Genomic DNA, 20,369 nt, shown 5'->3' with positions numbered 1-20,369 from the left:
GAGAAAGCTGAGACTTAAATAAATATTCATATATTTACTAAGCTGCTGCTCCACTGATGAAATCCGAATACAAGAAAAACTTGGACAACCTTTGAACTATTGTGGCACCACTACAGTGAAATGAGATACAGCAGCTGATTTGCCTGGGGCAGCCATAAAATAACTGGCATCCCCGCCATTTGTGGTTCAGCATAATGGGGCTTTGGGTTTAGCCACTCCAGCCAAACCAGTCTGTTTCTAAATTTCCCATGTTTTTATATTTAAACAAAGTCCAACTCTCCCAGGCCCTGTGAGGAGCAGCAAACCCGGTGGTCCTCATTTTCTGTTTTCTTTTAAAAGCTGGGACATATTGCTGTATTTCCTCCCCTACCACCTATGCTTTCCTTGTACTTACTTTGCAGTCCCAGCTACCTCAGCTGTTGATCCCAGGGAAACTTCCTCTGCTAATACTCCCAGGAATAGAAGACATTTGTAGCCAAACTGGTAGTAATGCTGTGGTTGCATGCATGTTTGTAAAGTTTGTTTTGTATAGATTTAATCTGAGGCAAAGCGGCTGGATGGAAGTTTCTGCTACTTCAGGCCATGCACAGATGCTTTGTCTGAGGTCTCCTTATCTTTGCCTGCGAATCCCAGCTCACATGACTTTCTGTTCTGAATCAACGCGAAATTCACAAGTTGAATATTCAAAAGAAGAAGAAATGTTTAATTATTTTTCAAACTTTTGAAACATTTCAGATGCTGTTGATCTTCAGGGAAAAAAAAGCTTACGTGGGGCTAAAAGAGAAACAAGCTCCTCCTCTCACTCCCTCCTCCTCTCCCCACCAGCTTGCCCCAGAGGAGAGGACCTCTCTGTCCACGTCTGGCAGAGAGAGAGACATGGCTGAAAGGAACCAACAGTCAGACCCAAGGCTTGTTTATTTTACAGAAGCTGCCAAGCTGAGGTCAGGAGGCAGTCTAGCAAAGAAAAAGCAGGGAGGTGCATCACGGAGTGGTGGGAAGTTTCCAGCAGCCACAGTCAGAAACCTGGGCCACCAGCGGATGTGCAGGTGTGCCCCACGTTAGTGGTTCCCCTCTCCAGGGAAGACCTCCTTGCCTTGAGGCCCACCGGCTACAACCTAAAAGAAAAAACAAACGAACAAAAATAAAATCCATTTAGGAGTCTTCAGAGGGCTGAAAAGAGAAAGAGACTCAGTGCTATGGAGAGTTTTCTGGAAGAGCTGAAATAGTTGAACAAACAAAGATGCTGCTAAAGCACCTGAGCAGGGGGGCCGGTGGCATGTGGGGCGGTGCGTGGGGCAGAGCCTTGTGTCCTGGCCACTGGCGTTTGGGTGGGGTGCAGGGGCTGCTTCTCCGGACACAGCCAGGCCAACGCCTCAGTGAGAACTGGAGAGGAGAGCGGGACTAGGAACAGCTACAGCTGTACTTTGGGTGAGGCGTAATCCAGTGTTGCTGTATTCACTCCTTTCTCTTCCCGCTGCTTTGGCCTCATAATTTTTAGTAAAATACTGTTTGGCAAGGCAATTGATTCTTCTTTGTAAATCGGGAAAATTAATTAAATAGGCAGCAAGTAGTTTAGGTTAATTGTCCTAAACATCTGGGTGAGAGCTTGAACTAGTCTTTTATTAATGATGCCTCAAATTTGATCCTGGCCCTTGGAAACCCAGCAGTCGAGTTGGGACACAGGGTTACTATATCTGTGAAGATGCAGCTAGTGTCCGTGAACTGCGAACAGTTTCCAGCTGAGCACTGCTTGGTTAGCATGTTCTCCATTCGTATACTTCGTGATACATGGTGATGCAGCACTCTGGTACTTCAGGAAACTTTCCCAACAGCAGATAACACATTAGCTTTTTTCCCCCCGCCCTCATATCTTTTTCTTACCCATTTAAGTAAAGCTTCCAGTTCTGTAAGTCTTCCACTGCCAGCATATAGTATCTATTTAAGGGAGTTCTGCTGCTTTCTGATGTGCTGTGAGCAAAAGGAAGCTAGCAACTTCTTATTTTGGTCAGGGTCCGCTCAGAAGAAAATTTCCTCTCATCTTTAATTTGGTGCACTACAATGGTGCTTTCCATTACTGCAGTTGTGAGGCTGTTTTAACCTCTCATGCAGCAGCAACACTTTTGTGTAAATGTCCATCTGTATGTTCCCCCAAGAAATGGGAAAATTTAGATGGCATGGCATGTCACCCATTAAAAAGAGAGTAACATAATGGTAAATTTCAGACATATAACCCATCCAACTTTGTTCCTCTTTATTATGTAATTTTCTCTGTATTTCCATGGATTTCTCCTTTCTCCTGTGAACTACATCCTGCTCTTTTGCAAAAGTGTAATTCCTTTGACCTCAATCTTATTGTAAAATGGAGTCCAATTTCATGTTGCATAGTTTTCACTGGAAAAAAAAGCCAGTAACATGCATTCAAATACGTCTCTCAGTTTATGTCTCCTCCTAAGTATGTGCTCATCACATACTCATTACAATATCTGGGCATTTATATTAGCCGTAGATCTATATGAAATTCTAATTACATGTGTATTTTAGGTCTTTCTGGACTATGCCACAGCTGAGGAGCAATGCATAATGTAGTTCATTGTAACTGGCAGGCCTTTGCCTACAAGCTGTCCGGACTGCTTGCATTTATCAGCAACACTGAAGCCAAGCTCTTAAAGACCTATTTTTCTATAAAATGGAAAAAAGCAGACAAAAATTGGTTCACCAGCCTTTCAGGCCAAAGGCTGGGCCCCTCTTTTTCCTAGCTCAATGGCATCCTCAATTTCCTTGGAGTCTTTGGGCATTACTGCAACATAAACATTAAGTAACAATAAGAATACAATAAGAGAATAAAAAAACAACCACATATAATAAGTTCTTCCCTCCACAACAAAGGCAGTTAATATCCTTGAAATGCTGTGAGAAGGACATTTTCCCACTAAAAGATTCCACAGGAAATAAGAAAAATCATCAACATTTTGACATGATTGTCTAATTGAACTGTTTCTCTTTGTATGGGAATTTAATAAGTATTAAAAGCATTTCAGTCTGTTAGTGTGCAACAGATGAAACCAAAGACCTTAGTGACCAGCCCTCAGAGCAAATATTTGCAAATGTTAAGGCAGTAAATGAGGTGTTACTTAAATGAAGGCATTCTAAAAAGTCCCAAGTTTCCAAACCCACGGACTGAGGATTAGCTTGAATTAATTATAAATTTCTCCCTTATTTTTCTTTTCTTCCTTGTGGTGGGTTTCTGGGAAGACTAAGGGGTCTCGCATCCATTCCCACTAACTCCAGACCCTGCTTGCCCCCGTGTACACTGGCAATCAGACACAATATTGCAGATTTGCTATCAGTCCATGAGAGCTCAGGAGAGAAGGCGGGGAGAGTACGGTGTAATTTGCAGGACCATGGGAGCCCTTGGGCTTTGGCCACTCTTCCCAGTGTCCTACTGTTGGTCAGGGTGCTCCTGGCTAACACTAGTCACGCAAAGACACTTGTAGCACACAGATCTCTGCATTGCCAACTCCCGTGCAGCTCAGTGCATGAATGTTGTGTTTCCTTTTATGCTTAAAAAACATATAGGAGCACTGGGAACCAGGCAGGTGGCCCTGGAGTTCAGTTTTAAAACATGAGGATGGATCAATAATGGTATTTATCACTTAGAAACCATCATTAACTCAAGCCTCAGACACAGTAAAAAATAATAAATATAGTTACACAATCAAAATACAGACAACAGTTACAAAAGCTTTAAAGGTCAGTAAAAAGAAATAAAAACATAACTATATGTATCCATACTTCAGATCAGTTCCAGGAGACTTCAACCCTCTCCCTCTCAAGACATTTACCTGAACGCAGTGCTTTTTTTATGCACACTCTTGTTCTCTGTGCCTGTAAAGAGATGAATCAGGCACAGGGAATACTTAACTTTTATGCAAACTTCCCTGACGTTGCATTCCTCTTTAAATCTGTCCTTCCTACCCCTGAATGATCTGTACAAACATAATTCAGTCAAGATGTTGATTTTAACCTTTTGCTTCTGGCTAAACACCCCTCACCTCTCTCAATCCATGAGGTTTATTCAAATGCCTCAGACACAGCTGGCCAAAGCCATCTCCTGCCAAGATCATGGCCTTCTGATTCATGGGGAAACTGACCCAAAGAACAATTCAGCTCTCAGGGCACTGTCTCAGGAAAGTGACTGCACTAAAAATAACTCCTTTTTTTGCCACCTTCTGTTTTACCTAAATGATTTCCACAGTGGTGTTAACCCCCCCAGCCACCCAAACATGTGCACTGGTGTGGCTGCTGGCCCGTGCTGTGGAGGGAGGGAGCAGGCAAGGACTGGCAAGGACCAGCAAGGAGGGGGCAGCAAGCAGGAGCTGCTCGATCCAGCCCCACAGCCTGGAGAAAAGTCCATGGACGTGTGGCCTCTGGATGCAAACACTTGAAATGTCACAGCTCCCACAGGCCCCTAAATGCTCCATGAGCATAGCAAAAGAAACAAGATTTGCAAATCACTGTTAGCTCTCACCTGAGAGCCCACAGCAGTGCTCTGACACTCTGAGCTAGTTTCTGCATGTCCCCTGCTCTGTGCTACGAGGGCACCAGGATGTTGCATCTTTCCCCAGCAGAGACCCCAATGCCATGGATGCTGTGCGTGAAGCTCAGACCTGCAGTGAAACCTGCGTGTGGCTGTTCCACTGACACAGTATGATGTGTTTGCCTTTATTCATCAAAAATATTGACACTCAAGGCAAGATGCTGCTGGAAATAGCTTTGGTTAAAGGTAGGGGCTATCTTTAGCTAAGTCATTTACCAATTTAGAGTCCCACTGTTTCAGCGAAAGGTTTTATTAACAGAACAAACCTGCAGCCATTACTGAAGACAAAAAACAGCTCCCATCCAAGCACTAGAGGCAAATATGTCAACAGCAGTACAGTTACAAGCTCCTATGTATGTATCATAACGTATATTGATGGCTATGTGCAAAACACCTAGCAGAAAAACTGTGATAATGAAAGCAGAGAGACAGATGGATGTAAGGATGGATGCAAGCCTGAGGCCATCAGTTAGGTGAGCTGTTCCCTGACTCTTCTCGTGCAGCAGGGTACTCACACTTACACAGAAATGTTATGGGAAGTATTGCCATTGGCTTGGATGCACATGGATTTTCATGTCGGGCTTACTTCACTGTCACCCAGTTACAAGTTCAGTAAAGCAACGAAGCCAAAGAACTGCATTTTGAAAATAAGCATAAGCAGTGTCGCAAACTAAAACCTCAGAAAACATATCCAGAAAGGATGTGGTAAACATCTGTCAGTCTGCATCCTTTTAAAAAAATACCCAGGGGAAGTACATTTCGTTACTGACTATGCATATTTACCGCAGGCTTAACCTTTTCATTGAATAATTGAGTATCCTTCATATTCTGAACCAGATGAATGGTTTGAGAGAGTTGTTAGAGAGATTAGGCTGCTTGTAAATAACCCTGGCATCCATCCATTCTGTCCTTCTCCCTAGAAAAAAAGTCCATCAATGAAGGAAGATCACTCCAGAGGGACCAGTTACAGAGCAGTGGTTTATGTAGCCACAGTTGTTCAGGAGATGTTGAATCACTCAAGGAAAAAACCAGTTGCTAATGACTGAGAGATATCTCCTGTGTTTATTTCATAAGATTTTAGAACAACCTAGCAGTCTTTTCTCACTTCCAACGTGACTCACACTGCATGTAAAAAAAGGAAAGGTCATTAAAATCAGTAATTAAGCATTATTGCATGAATGCTATTAAGCATACCTACAAGAAAGGATTAAGGTTGTTTGGGTTTCTATTTAACTTAATATTAGCTGAAAACTTCCTGTCTATACAAAGCATTATCGTTTGACAACTACAACATTCCTATAATATACTTTACCCGAAATGATGTGTATATATGCTCTCCAGCTTGACACTACTTTAACATAATTTGTCTTTGAAAATTGAATAAGGCCATATGCCAAGGGGACAGAGGTACAGACCACTGGATGTTTGCAAATCTGAAGAGGGTAGTTGTATCCTTCCACCCCTATTTGGTCTGCAACCAGCCTATTTGTAAAAATCTTCTGCTCTGCTGTCAGATGAAGTGGTCATTAGTGAGGGGTAGGAGAGGAAGCCATTGCCCAGCACCTAAATCGTACTTTGCATTTTGTATAATTCAGGTTAGGGTTTTCAATACCTTGGGGAAACACATTTTGCAATTTTTAGACCAAAGGAAAAAAGAAGTGGCTTTATAACCCAGCTAATTTTTGGACAGCTAACTGAGGTATCTAAGACAGATGTATCATTACCTGAGATTGTCACAGTATGGTTGGTAGAGAGAGAAGCCTTATGGGGAGGCTTCTTGACCAGCTTGTGTGTCTCTGTCCCTCTAACTAAATGGCTGGCCTCCCAAACCAACCACCTCAGCTGACCGCCTACAGTGGTGAGGGACAAATTCGGTAGTGAGGTATCAGTGGCTTTCCTGCTACAACAGGGCTAAGAATTACATGTAGAGAAGTATTGGCTTTATATTTATATAGTTGGTAGCCGCTAAGAGTCTGCAGAAGGATGCAAACATGGTTTACAGCTCTGTATTTATTTCTCTACAAGACTAAAAAGTTAGGACCTCTTTTTATACAAATGAACCTTCACAGCTCTGATGTATGTTTGCAAATGGCATGAGGTCAATGAGTCTTGAGAGGAGGATTTGCCCAAATGACTGTAGGCATATTGTAAGTAGCCAAAGCCTTTACTTCAGTTTTGCTCTTAGCAGACTGGAGCATGATGAAAGATGAGCGTTGTTTCTCCAGTCAGGCATTCTGGCCCAACCTGTTCGGCATTTCTTTGCAGTCATGGCCAGAAGTACAGAATTTCATTCTTTCCAAAATCAGCAGTCAAAATCTGATCATTAGGATGCATTAGTCTGTGTTATTCCCCATAGGCATGTACAGAAACTAACACAAGATTGCTCGAGGAGACTTGGAAGTGGCTGGATGCTGTACCCAACCAGTTAGCCAAAACACTTCAGGTAGAAGTAGGAGCTAGACTAGATGTAGTAGAAAGCTTCTAAAACTTTTTGCTTTTGCCGGATGCTGCTAGCATGAGCTAGATAACTCTGCTCCATCAGGGGATATATTACTTCCATGTCAAGTGATAGTGGGCAGTTGTTATGCAACAAGACAACTGCTATTTTATTACCTATCCATTATAGTTTCATAAAACACAACCTTCTTGTACTTTCTACATAATAGGAGGATAATAGATATTGCATGCTACTCATTTCATTCTTGTGTGTTTTGGGGTTTTTTTGCAAGAGCAGTATGTCTTAAACCTTTCAAAGTCTCAAAAGCAGCACCACCATGTAGGAGCAAGTGGTTTATTTATACTGCATAACAGAAATGGTTAAGCTCAGATGGACCTGAAACTGGAAGCAATGTAACCACATCAGTGCTGCTGCTCAATGAGCCTGATTAGCTTAGCAAAACAGATGCAGTTTTCCAGAACAAGGCAGTATCCATCCAATGTAGACATTCCAACTTAGACTGATGTTAGAGCCAGTATTTGCATCACTCTCCTATTTAAGTCTGTCCTAAAGCCCGGAGTCATCTCACCTAGCTTCAAGCATCTAACCGAGACATATTTGTTAGGAGCATATTTGCCCAAGCATCACTGTGTACTGGATGAAGAAAGGCAGACGTCTTCCATTATCATTTTGATATTTGGTGAATTCTAAGACACAACTCCTGTTTTACTTAAGTGCTTTGAAAATCCTGTCCTTTCTTTCAAGCTTCCCAGGTTTTGAACCTAGACTTAAAATTAAAAGATGGTTATAATTTCTTCCATCTGCCATATTACTCTCCATTTATTTACCAATTTATAATATATTATGCACATTAATACAAGATAGCATGTGAAAGCTTTGGAGCATCTATGTATTCTACATGGTTTGGCACAGAAATTCAAAGGCAGTGCATCAAAACCAGAAAGTGTACTACATATGCATTTACTCCATGGTACTTCCTAGGACCCATCTTCTATTTGAAACATTTTGTTTGACCATTTTCATTTCAGGAGCAACAAACAAAATATCAGTTGCAGACAGTTTCACATTTCTGAATCCCAAAGGCCAGTGGAAAAAAATAGTCACACACAGGAGAGAGGAACAGTGTGTTGGACACAAATCATACTGCATATTTTATGCTGAAGTAATTTATGTAATTCATTTGGAGAGTGACTCCAGCACCTGGTGTTTGCATGCTGTGTGAGGGATGATAGGAGAAGAGGCAGCAGCAGGGTTAATTTCACAGGGCATTGCTGCCATGGGCTGCCTTGACTCTGACTCCAACCCCAGCTCATGGCCATCTCTTCAGGCTGACAGGAATTCAAAAGTCCACCAGACACTTCATCAAAACATAGATCTGAATCTTGAAAAGATAAAATAAAGGAAAAAAAGAAAATTTGGGAAAAAAGGCTGCCGATGGGGACTTCTGTGCAGGATTGGTTAGTTGAAGCTCGGCGCCATGCTAACAGATTTGTGTGGCCCTTGGCCAGCATAGCACGAATATATGATGCAGGCGTCCTGGCAGTGGAGTCTGGACACATTAGATGAGATAGGAGGGATCTGGGAACTGCATGGCCTCATGCTACTGCAAATGTGTCCCAGAGCTAACAGTGCCCAGACACCACATCTCCACCGCGCTTCCAGGGCTGAGAGGCTGCAGTCACATGTGTAGCTGCTTTAGATCACATTAATTACAATTTTTCCCAGTGGAAATCCCAAAAGAGAAGGAAGAAAGTCTCCTGGGGGCTTCACTTATGTGTGAGCCAGGTCAGCTTACAAAAATACGAAAGGATATTCTTCTTGCCAGGACGCCATGGAAGGAGCCATTGGGGTTTCCTGTTAAATATTTGCTTGCTAGCCATGAAGCACACTCCAGACAGTATTTATGTAACATCAGGGATTTGTATGCCTTTTCCCTACTTCTTCTGCAATCCTCTGTCACTTGAAGACATTTTGAGAGTTACTCCAACCTGCCTGTGTCCAGAGCTGGCTCTAGCACAATAGGTGAGCCTGTAACATCTGTGGTTCATTCCGAAATCAAATTCCTTAAATATTTCAGGCGCATTCCCAGGAAGCAAGAGACTCAGATGTAATTGCATTCTGCCTGAAATTTATTATCAGTTGGCACTTCATATTGCCTTTTTAATGCCTGAGCCCAGAGCTCATTCAAATCATACTCCGCACACTCATTCTAAAAGCAAAATTTATTTCTCAGAAGAATAACAAAGGTAGTTCACAATATGAAAACTTGTATGTCAGAGAAACTTTAGCAAACCTGTTGTACCTTCCCCTTGCAGCCCCATGGCTGCTGATTGTTACCTCTTTCTATGCTTTAAGGTGTTTAAAAATGACAATCAAACAACTCCTGATAACGAAAAATGAATATTTATTCTTCTTCAGACAAGACTTTTTCCTGTGCCAAGGATCACAGTGATGAGCAAAGTGGTATCGTTGCATGCCCACACAGGCCTCCCCACTGTCTTTGGTGTGTGCTAGCTGTATGCAGAAGTAAAGAGAGATTAGTACAAAGAAGAGACCTTGAAAGCAAGCCTTAACACAGATTTGCTTGGCTGATTGCTTTTTGCTTATCACACCCTTTACGCAGGGTTATGCTGTCAGATTTGATACCCGTTGGACTGTATCTGAAGACGCCTCTGGCTCTCCCTGTGTAAGGAGGCATGGAGAGCTGGGCTGGCAGCCCCTTTGGGGCCAGCCCTGGGTATGTCCTCCCAGGGTGGCCAGGTAAGGTGCCTTGGCTGTGCCGCCGCTAGGTTATTCCACCCCAAAAACCTCAGGGCTACCCTTTAGCACTTCCCCTCCACAATCCCAGTGGGATGCAATTGACCCAAAAAGCGAAAATCTTCCCTCTCCTGTGGCAGCATGCAGTGCTTCCTGCACAGGCACTGCGCCAGGCCAGCAATTGTGCTACGCTTAATCCTAGTTATTTTTACAGCACTTCTTGTAATTGTCAAAGACGCATTAGATGTTTACCCTTGATTGTGATGGTTTGATGTTTTTTGTTCAAAAGCTGTGCTATGAGAGCTAAGGTAAGTCAATTTTTCGCATCACATCATAATGAAAACTGTGATACCACCTCAGCCAACTTGCACGCTAATACATTGGTCGTTTTTTAAAATAAAACTTAAAAGGTTCAGTGGAACTGCCTGTGCTTTTATTTTAGACACAATAGGGACCTAATGGTCATATAGGAAATCACAAAGAGATAATAAAATATTCCACAAATAGAAACACCTTGGCACCCTTCAACTGTTCAACACAATTTACAAAATACTTTGAGTGAATAAAACATCAGTTTGTAAAATATCCTCAGCTAACTTTGCCCTCAGATTAACAATTAAACAGGAACCACCCCCGATTCCCTGTAGACAAGCCGTAATTTAAACAAACTTTAGAGTTAAGGCTTATTTACACTTTGTTGCCTGGTCACTTTGAGGTATTCTGCATAAAAATGTGTTGATATACAACTTTTCTGTTTTTTATTTCACATCAGCTAGTGTTTTAATGCTGTTATTAAATCACTTCAGAAGCAGATTTATGTGGAGGCACGTGGTAAAATGGTGTGGATATCTGCCTGGTCCTACCACAGGGATGTCTGCTTCATCCCTTTCCTAGCTCCCTGGTTTATCCCACCTGCCTTCCTTCCACTGTCCCTTCCACTCTCCTCTCCAAACACCCGCTTGCTGCTTGAGTGCCAGCAGGCACCAAGACCTGCTCTGTCCCTTGTATGCCAAAATGTCAGTGAGTTTGGGTACCCAAAGTGATGCCACAGTGGCAGCTCCGGTTTGGCCACCTTTTGCCTTTCTGATCCTGGTGGGCCCAGGCACCATGAGCCTCTGAGGGGGGCCTGCAAGGCTGTCATGTTGGCCCTCCTTCTCAAAATACTCTTTTTAAGCCATTCCCCTCCTCATTCCTCAAAATGGCAGTGGTGTCAGAAATTGTAGGAAGTTGGTCTCCTCTTTCTACCTCCAAATACAACCAATTGTAACTCACAGTGAAGGATGCTACCATGCCAATCTCACCTTCTCCTCTCTGATTAACCTGCCACAAACCAAGATGGGAAGTCCTAAAAAGGAAAGGATTTGAAGGAAAGTGAAATCTAGAAAAGAGAAAGTGTCAAGATTATATTCCTAGCTGACAGTTGCTGAGACTTTGGCTTTGATCCAGTGCTGGATACCATACACAGACATGAAGAAAGACAACTTGCACCCAAAGTGTCCCAGAAACCAGACAGCAGACTCATCTGCTCAGCCTGTCTATGCAGCACAGGATTCACTTTCACTTCTGCAGCTTTCTGCTGTACAAAACCATGACACATTTGCCTGCTATGCCACATTTCCAACAAAATTTTCCCTGTCATTTGGCTACATTCTTCATGGCACTATTTTCCAAGCAAAGCATTTCTTCTCCTTTATTATTAATAACATTTAGTTTGATGTAGTCTTCATTGTCTGCTTCAAAATCGTTGAAGCTATCTTTACATCTGTAGCTTTGCATCTTGAGCAATTCATTGTCTCCCACTTTGAACAGCATAAACTGTGAACATGCTTTACATAAATAACCCACATGCAATATACTGAAATCCTCCCCTCCCCCCCCCACCCCCCACCCCAAAAAGTTATGTTCTTACACAGGACATGATATTTGCAGTAATCATCACCAAAGCCTGTCAGAGAAGCATATATCTTGTTCCCAGCTGTCCTTTTTAGAGGAGGAAGGGCACAGAGCATCGATGACTCGGTTTACAGGAGCTGTTACAGCATTTTCCAGGGCAGTTCAATGTGAGTGATGGAATTGCTCAGCAGCCAGCCCACCTCTTCCTGCAATGCAGTTTCCCCTGCTTTTGAAAAAGTTTTGCAAACTATAGCAAGCAGCACTCATAGTATGCAGATATTTCTGAACAGCACAGAATCCTAGCAGGAACATCTGTCCATCTTCGAAAAGCGCATTTCTTTCTGCAGCTACTCAGGTGTGAATTACCAGCTCCTTTCTTCCACCCATATGTACAGCAAAAAGATTCATAAGCTGCAGAAATAAAATATGTCTGCTGCCCCAGAATGAATGGAAGAATCTCAATGCCATAGGTGTTTCTGAGCACAAATCTTCCACTTGCAATCACAAAAAGCAGTTCAGACCTTTTAAAGTTCCTGGTACCATAGACCTTTCAGGATGTCCTACATAAACATTGGAACATCTTCCACAGCAATCGAATGGACTTTAAAATAGGGAGGGGTAATAACCTTTTCTGTACATAAACAGATGTTTCTCAGCAAAGAATAGCCATATGCTTTTCATCAATATTCCCAGTATTACTCAGTAATTCTCATTATGAAAAATCTGTTAAGGCCCCCGGGTGAAAGGCTAGTCCTATTATACAGACAACAGCAATGGATACATCTAGCCCCACAGAACCACAGTATTGACTACTCACACCAAACCAGTTAGCAACTAATTAATTATAACCAGGGATGGTAAATTTCCAGATGATGATTACACTTTCTTTCACACCAAGCAGGGCTCCTGTGAAGGTGTTCACTGGGGCAGTGCTTGGAGCAGCTCTGCACATCACTAATAAAGTGGCCTTTGACATCCAGAAATCAACCTGCTCCTGCTCACTGTGCCAGGTCTTCAGCTTCATCCTGCCCCAGATACCATTTATTTTCAGCCAAGCACAGAAGCATTTCTTCCGAAAGTGCAGCCACTCCAGGAAAGACCTGGGAAAATTTTCCCTCTGGTTTCAAGCTCCCCTTCCATGTCACTCACATCACACTGGTCCTAAAGGGTCCTGAAAGGATCCATTTGTTTTTCCACTGCTTTCTTAATGAAAGACATGAAGGACTAACAAAATGACTGTGATGAAGAAGATATCATTCCACAGACAGTGGAAAAGATGAGCAACACAAAACTCAAGGAAGAGCAGAACACAAGCGTTAACAGTGTATGCTATAGAAAAGGGGAAAAAAACCCAACACCCTTCAAGAGACCTTTCCTACAAACAAATCTTTCTGGCTTTGTCTCTAAGAGAGAGAGAATATGCTCATGAAAACTCCTGTTGCTTTGCCACTCATGCAGTCACACACATCTCCCTCCTGCAATTCTGCCACAGTTCATCCATTAAAGCAGCCACTCCTACCCGAGTCATCCACCCCCTGTATATTTATAGCACTTCTGTTATTATTTCACTCTTTTTGTGGGTGATCTCTTGAGATATGCTTCCCCCTGCATCCTGTGATTATTCATGAGAGCTATAAATACACAGCTGAGTGGGTCAGCACATCCCTTCCCCCTCCCCGAAACAGATCTAATCTATCCAGATACTCTGGTCATCGTTTTCAGAGTGGGGACCTCTTCACTGCTACAAAAAGACACTTGCAGAGGATATTGCTGAGACTACGGTATCTGATGAAATAAAATTAGTGAGGTGCATTTCTCCAGCTCTCCTGGCAAACAAGGAGAGGAGGAACAGAGGATTGTACAAGAAGTATAGTCAAATACTTTATCTTTGCTGCCTCACATGACCCACAGCGCAGCATCCACGGGGAAAGCTTCTCAACATCATTATCTCTAACCAGTGGCCACATGGTTATACCTGGAATCATGCCACATTCAACAGCAACTTCTAAGACACTGTGTAATTTCTTCTTCTGTGCTAGGGAATCATGCCTGATTCTCCACTCTTGTAACAGGAAGAATTCATATCAAACAAACTATTTTAAGCCACACTATTTTAAGCTGGCCATACATTAGAGGATGTTAACTGATAGGACAAGAACCAAGGTTCAGCAGAAAACTCACCAAACAAGCCTGTAAAAATATCAACCACCGTCAGCACGACCATTAGTTAGTGCAGGACAGCAAATGTGGATGACAGAAATTGTCCAAAATAAAATCTTGAGGCTCTTCAGAGCTTACAGTGGTAGGTAGCTGCCTCATCTCATACACTTCCGGTATCTGTTATTATAGTCCACCTTCTTATCATAGGCACATCTCTTGAGGACTGCAGGAATATGATGAACTTCTTCTGAGAGCAAGAGGCACAAGGTCCATCCGGTTCAACTCCAAAACAAGCAGTATAGTTTTTCCTTTCTTCTCTTTAAATGGCTGGGAAAAAAAAAATCATGTCAATCCTTTCAGATGAACAAATTTATGCAGAGATCCAGCTGAAGCTCTGTCTGGAACTTTAAAAAAAATATAAAATTGAACACATAAAAAAACTTTTGCTTATGGTGATCTTAAGAAACCGCTCTTAAGTGACACACAAACTACTTTTTAGTGCCACAACACTTGGTGCTTTCAGACTCCTCTGAAGAGAATCCACTGACTAACCACAGGAAATGGAAACCAAGAGAAGAATGCAAAAGGTATGAGAGGCACACACAGAAATTCAACAATGTGGCTATTTTCACTAAGACTACAAAACCAGCACTTGTAAAAATATGGCCACAAAGCAGATTTTGAAATCACCAAACAGCAGTCAAAATAACACAGATTATGTTTCCAAACCTCACCTATAAACTGCTGTATGCATACATTATGGATGAGATTTCTTAGGAGGAACTACTCTTTCAACAGCATTTCTCCTTGCCCAGAGCCCTTGGAAATCTTCTATGTGTTAAAGGAAGGTGTTACAAAGAGCAATAGACCTTTATTTCAGTCTTTCCTATATCTTGTCCTGCCCTTCAAAACTTACAATTCACAGGATACGCAAGGTGATGCTACTGACAAGATTTCATTTTTTTATGCATATGTAGGCTTCAAAGAGTTAGGTGCTGAAGCCAGAGAATGTGTACACCAGTAGAGGAAAACGTCTATCAGTTTCAGTATCTTCAGGCTGAAGTTTTGACCAGCTGTAAATCAGTTCAGAGTAGGAATGCATGGCCCATCATTTCTCGACCATAATCAAATTAATAGTTGAGAATAAGAATACTTCATTTTCTGTTTCTAGAAAGTGAGTGAGGAAATTAAGTGAAAATTGCACATTGATTCAAATGTGCAAAACTGACAGGATTAATTTCTTAAACAAATATCCAAAGTCTGCAAATAAAAAGGAATGCTGTAAATTATTTTCCATCACAGCCAATATCATGTGTTATTCCTTTGTCTTCCAGAACAAGGACAACTGTGTCTGCAGGCAGCACAAGACAATGACCTATAAGAAAAGGAATGGCTATAAACCAGCATTTACAGAGAAAGGGTGACTGGTATAGACACAGCTATATCTGTATACAAGGGTTAGCCACATGGCTATTGTCCCCTATGCCCAGTGTAAGAGTACATGGGCACATGCAGTTGCCATCAGAATTAATAGTGGCAAGGTGCTTTAACTGAGAACAGAATACAATCACTGTCTCTACTGCTCTTTCTCTTTGTGTCTAGTACAGGTAGTCTGTGCCTTTGTAGCCTGAAAGACTATGTCGCTGTTTGACAAAACATCACAACGCAGATATCTGTATCTGCTATTAGCAGCACAACATTTTTGATATGTACTTAACCTCAATGCCATCTTCATGTGTTGACACCCATTCCTAGACACACTGCTCTTCGACTACTACCTTGTGCTGGTCCAGGTCCCACAGCTCTTGGGACTACTATAACATCAAACCTCTCCATATTTTTGTAATGACAGCTTATCCATTAGCCATTGAAAATAAATACTAACATATAAAGATACACAGAAAAGTGATATAGTAGTATAAAAACTAATGCAGTAACTGATTTTTTGTCAATGAAACAGAACAATGACAGATACCTGTAAAAATATGTCTGGGCTTCCTAAATACCACAAACATCAACCAGCTCTCAGAAAAATATATAAACCACTTATTACATCTTTATCACATCATGTAAAATGTTCTCCTACATATAACTTAGGTGATTTTCTTTAGGAGACTTTTCTTTTCAGGAAATGCCAGCATCAGCAAGATTCACCAGCCTTTACACAACTTCAGGGAAAGTTGAAAGAGCATCGAAGATAAATACAGAGAAATACGACAGATTTTAAACTTAATCTCATGTGGACCTATGGATTCTGCTTTCTGGACTTCCCTGATGGCTAACCTGAGCTCCTGATGCTTTCAGCTGCTTGGGCCTGAGGTCTAAATGTGAGAGACACCCTCAGCAAGGGGTCCTCTGCCTTGGGGCTCATTCTCTTCCCTATGCCAGCATGGTGGGTGGAGGGCGTGTCTAAACTCGGCGAGATCTGAAATTGTTTGCAGCAGAAATTCATGGATGCTGAGACACGTATGTGTATCTTTTACAGCAATGCATTACAGCAACTTACAGTGTAATAACAATGATGGTCCTGATGCCAGTGAGGCTGTTTACCTCCCCTTTTCACAACCCTCCCCAGTGCATGCACAGTTATCCAGTAAAGACTGGAAGGATGCCACCGGTAACAATTCTGTGCCCACACACTCTACATGACCATCAGCAGAGATGCAAATGAAGGATTTGCTGTTCCAGAACCACAGAGCTCTGTATTTAAGCTAAATAAGGCTTTGATTATGCCTTTTATTCCCAGGCTTGCCAATGGGTGGGGCATAAATAACACTATTCCAAAAGTATCCCAGAAAATAATGTGCCCTGGAGACATACATTCCTATTTTCCTCTGGGGGTGGGAGAAATTATTATGAGTAATGATTCTCCTCAGGTGATATGTATCCACCACTTCACACATCAGCTGACCCATGAGCTACATCTAGTTCTTCATCCATTTACCTTCAGTGCTGCCAGAGACCCTGGAGACAAGTTTTGATTAGACACCACCACAATTAAGCAAGTTGTTACTGCTCCAGCAGACACCTGGGAGCTTATGAGCTATAGCACTAAAACTGACAGGATGTTAACTTTTGATGCTTTAAACTGATACTTTAAATATTGCTGTCCCAGTGATTCTTAGAAGACTTTTAAAAGGGAAACAATGAACAGCTAAGAGAAATGAAAGGAGTAGGCAGAAGATGTGGACAGTTTGAATATTGGCAAAAGAGGATCCATGTCAGAGGTTTCAAGCCTAAGAGAAGGAAGTAGAGTTATAGGAATATGTAGGAATATAAGAAAAATTAATATAGGAAATTGAATAGGAAAAGAAGATTCAGTAGCTGGAGAACCTGAGTTACTGAGCAAGGTAAGGTACATGAAAAGCTGAAGTGTAGGAGAGAATAGAAAGGAGAAGCTGTGGATAGAGAGGAGCCTTAAGAAATAGGAATAATACAAGGACCATTAATATCAATGGGGATCTTTTTATTGGCTAAAAAAAGGCCAATATTTCACTCTATTTGCATTAATTGTTAGGTGATATATGAAAGAAAATGAGATGGCCAACAGACCTAACCACAGGTTAGCGACAAAGATCTCTGCTAACAGAGCACAGCCAGTGAATTTACTGAGGTTCTCCTGGCAAAAAGGATGGAAAACTCTTACGGCATATGCCGACTGCTAGTGTGGGTCAACTGATACAGCAGCAACAGAAAAGAGCTTCACAAACAAAACAAAACAAAAACTTAAGTGTATATGTAGTAAGGACATGACCCTGAGTTATGACCCTGAGAATGTGACAGACAGGACAGAAAAGGTGGTAGGATGTCACTAAGAATATGCATTGTTTAACAGAGCTAGTCACCTAGGAGTGTCCCATGCCAGAGCTAATAAGGCTGCCAATATCTGACTGAGCCAGTGTGGGTGTTGCCACACAGCACTGCTTCACACCACACAGACAGACCTAAGAGGAACAGTGAAAAACACATTTAAAACAACTTACCACTGCTTTATGTGCAGGTATGGCATCATGTGGATATGTGTGAAGGCGTTGGGCAGCCTCACGCACCTTCAGGTCTTCCACCAGCAGTCTCCCTCCATCCAGTGATGCTATCTGGGACAAGCGATCTTCAGTCTGGCCTGCAGGCTGTATTGTAAGCTGGGAACGATTTACACAGACCCTTACTGTGACACTTCAACCGTCATGTTCCATGAAATACCAACAAACATGCCATCCATTAGCTCCTAAGAAGCTCTTAAAGCCTGATTCACAAAAGGGGCACATAGTGCTTCTGGGGCACTTCTTTCAGTGAGTAATAACGGTTCTTAAGAATGCTATGTGGTATGGGAGGAATTTATCTCCTGTATAAAGGGAAACAGATGTCGAAGGGAGCAGGACATGAGATCATTAAGGGGCTGCTGTGAAGGGTCAAGGGTTCTTTTCTGAACAGTGCTTGTTTTATACTTTTCTAAATAATAATATTGAGTCATTATTATAAAGTCAATACATATGCCTGATTTTTAACATTTCTGAGAACTCTCAACCCCTATTAGCCCTGGTAAGAGTCAGAATTTCTTAACGGCTTTGAAAACCAGGCCCCTTATCTCTTTTAAAATATGTTATTTCTTCTCCTCCCCTCTTTCACTTCTCTTTTCCTTCCTCATAATCATTCTCAGCACATAAATTACTCATGGCAGAGACAGCTAGCATTTCAGTGCCTAGACTGGCCTTACACCCAGCCTGTTTAGATGTAAGCCTAGGTACAGATTTTAGCCAGCATGCTACTAATACAAATAGTGGCCTCTGTTTGAAGTGCTTTCCCCCTGCGGCCATGTCCCATGGCCGCTGTGGAACAGGGACACTGGCTTATGAGGGAACGTGTTTCCTAGGAGGTCCTGATCTTCCCAAGCAGGTCTTAGGAGGGGTGTAGGTAGCCTTAATCCAGGCTGCCCCCAGTTTCAGGTATGCTACAATGCTCTGCAGACATGGAGAACCTTAACAGCCTCTTTCTTTCTAACCCACTGTTACCTGTACAGCTTAGGTCGAGCCAAGGTGTCTGTTTATTTGTGCTGTTAACGGAATAGGTGTTAGGTTTCCACAGCTGATTTTCAGATGTCTTGCTATGAATTTCCTTCTTAGCTCCTGACATGCCTTGTCAGCAGTGACTTGTCCCAGCTGGTGGTAGCTGAGATGTAACCGGCCATACAGTCCGTGCACACTGCTGGTGCGCCTCAAAACACAAATTGGATTGCATTTTCGAGAATAAACTTTGAGAGAATTTGGAGACAATTAGAGGGAACTGAATTAGCAGGAAGGTCACTTGTTAACCGAATAAACTTGATGTGGGACACAACCATGTTGTTTTAAAGCATGGCATACCACAGAGCTCTGACTCATGACCCCTCATGGGCTCAGCAGAGGTGCTTCAATGTCAGGGACCTGGGGGCACTAATCATTGCAGAGGCTCATCTCCAGCCTCATCTCCTGCTGTCCCCTGGCCATCCCCAGGGTGGCCGTGGCCCCATGACCAGCCCCTGCTCTGCCCCCTGCTCAGACCCATGGGCGAGGGCCTGGCTGCATGGGGTGACCCCCAGCAGGGCAGCCCCTCTCCAGGCTCCCAGACATTGAAGATATTCAAGCTTGACCATACCTGCTTGAACAGCTCTTGCAGCCCCTTGCAAAGGAGACAGCAGGGTTGCTGCTAAACCCACCCTAACTCATGGCGCTCTGCAGCCCAGGGTACAACATGGTCACTGATGGTTTAAAGCAAGAGAGCAAGCTGTAGACTGCCTTTATGGAGGAGGTAACCACTTCCAGAAAAATGGTTGATAAGAGAACTGCGAGAAGCAATAGCTTCAGCTTAATTCAGCAGGGCTAGAAAGTCGGTGCCCCCCATGTCATGACAGTTAATACTGCACATCAAGCATCACAGTGAAACGAAGTCCATTCTTCCAGCATTGCAAAAATATTATTAACATCGTATCAGTATGAACTCAGGGGAAAACTTTAGCTTCTTGCTTTGTGCTTCTTTGCTGTCCCAAAAGAGGCCCATTTTCAGCAAGACATCCCAAGAACCCAACCATGCCAAATTCATTTTTTTCTTTTTTTTTTTTTTTTTGCTTGCCCCAGGCCTTGAAGAGTCCTAATCTAAACAGTTGCTTCCTTCCCTGATGCAAAGCAGCGATGCTTCAGTGAATAAAGCCTGCCACAGTACATGATGGCAGATGGCAGCCAGGGAACTAGCTCTGCGTTTTGCTTCAACGGAAAGAAACTTTCTTGAACTGTGCTTCAAATGCACTGAATCACAGGGGGATCCGATTGCCTCTGAAATTAAAACTGCCCCATTTACTCTGAAGACTTTTTACCACTAGTATCAGGGTCTTGGTGGACACTTTGTTAGCATTTTTTGAAAGCTTTCAATCTGAAATCCAGAGATTCAAGTTTGGTGCTTTGGCTCAGTTCTTGACCAGATCTCATATGGGGAGAACTTCTTTTCCACTGACTAAAATTCTTGCAAAAATAA

The sequence above is a fragment of the Nipponia nippon genome, unplaced genomic scaffold (assembly GCF_047370975.1).
Source record: "Nipponia nippon isolate SJK-2023a ecotype South Korea unplaced genomic scaffold, ASM4737097v1 scaffold_8, whole genome shotgun sequence".
NCBI classification, from domain to species: Eukaryota; Metazoa; Chordata; class Aves; order Pelecaniformes; family Threskiornithidae; genus Nipponia; species Nipponia nippon.
Note: the sequence above shows the minus strand (reverse complement) of the source record.